General features: G+C 36.0%; 1 long non-coding RNA gene across 1 annotated transcript; it reads left to right on the forward strand.

Moving 5' to 3' along the window:
- Positions 1-96: 96 nt before the first annotated feature.
- LOC117111998 lies at positions 97-538 on the forward strand. The gene is made up of 2 exons (XR_004445957.1): positions 97-226; positions 500-538. It is a non-coding gene; the product is annotated as an uncharacterized LOC117111998 (long non-coding RNA).
- The last annotated feature ends 776 nt before the right edge of the window (positions 539-1,314 follow it).

The following is a 1,314-nucleotide window of genomic DNA, read 5'->3' on the forward strand; positions in this document are numbered from 1 at the left end:
GGCGCTACCCCTGATTTCGGACGCCCCTCGGGCAAATCCTGGCGCCACGTTTTCAAGTTACTCCATGAGAAGTTTAAGAGGAGCATTCAATACTACAGTAATGAACCAATCTGAACTAAATTCTTTGTTGCAGTGATGCTGATGTCACAAACCAAGAGTCCCTTCAAAACTGGAAACTCTCCTGGGTTGAAAATACCATACCTTTTCATATATTGGAAGTTCATCCGTAAGTTTTTTTTTAAATTTATGTCTATATTCAGTAAGCCTATTCGTAGTTTGAACTACATGTGACCTTTCAAGGTCAATCAACTAAACAAATATACAAACAGCTATGTTTGTGTCGATTGACCTTAGATACAGGCATGTGCAGTTTAAACTACGAATTGGAAGATTAAAATAATAGTGAGACTACCTAGGTATTTCTGGACATTGTATTACTATATTCTTAACAGTTAAATTAAAACTGTCGCTTTTCATTACCTAATCTATCTTTTGTAAGATCATTGGAAAGAAATGTAGAGAAGCTTACTAAAGGAAGAAAAAACCTGACATTGTTCTTCCCTCTCTGTGGTAAAGCAGTTGACATGAAATGGTAAGTTTAGTTTTCATACTTGTGTTAAACAAATTTGTTTGGTTGCAGTGGTCACTTTTGCTCACTATACAATTTATATAGCATACTATTCAAATGGTAATTCCACGGGAATTTCTTCAGGGGCGTACCGTGGGGGGTCGACCCCCCCCCCCTTTTAATGAAAGTGCCCTTTTAAATATGATTTTTAAAAAGATCTAGCATAATTAAACTGCGCCTAACATGAAGGTAGTTAATATCAAAATAAATTATCCTTCGCCTAAAAAATGTTTGGTGGCCCTTCCTTTTAATGTTTTGATTTTTTGTCTTTTTTTTAAACAATCCATATAAAGTTATACATTTTTAATCAACTTGATATCTCTAAGCCTGTGCGCCAGTGGAGATGTGTTATGTGGTTACGCATCATTACACTCTGTCATTATTGTTATCTGTAGCTGCGTGTTTTCCGTGCAGCAAAATAATCTATTCGCGCGCAACGCAAAACCGAAGGCAATGTAATTATTTGATGAGAGCAATTTTTTCTCGTGAGGTAGTTGAATACTGTAGATTATTTTTTTCGAAATATAAAAATGCATTTATGTTCGAATCTATCAGGTACCTGCTTGTACTCCTGGGTGAAGAGAAAAAAAAAAACTAGTTAAATGCTTTTCCAAAAAGCACAAGCGGAAAGCACCGCGAAGAATTAAACCCTGAAATTAAATGGCAACCGCTGCACCAAAAAACAC

This window comes from Anneissia japonica, unplaced genomic scaffold (genome assembly GCF_011630105.1).
Source record: "Anneissia japonica isolate Jap-2015-1 unplaced genomic scaffold, ASM1163010v1 scaffold203811_len1314_cov120, whole genome shotgun sequence".
Classification (NCBI taxonomy): Eukaryota; Metazoa; Echinodermata; class Crinoidea; order Comatulida; family Comatulidae; genus Anneissia; species Anneissia japonica.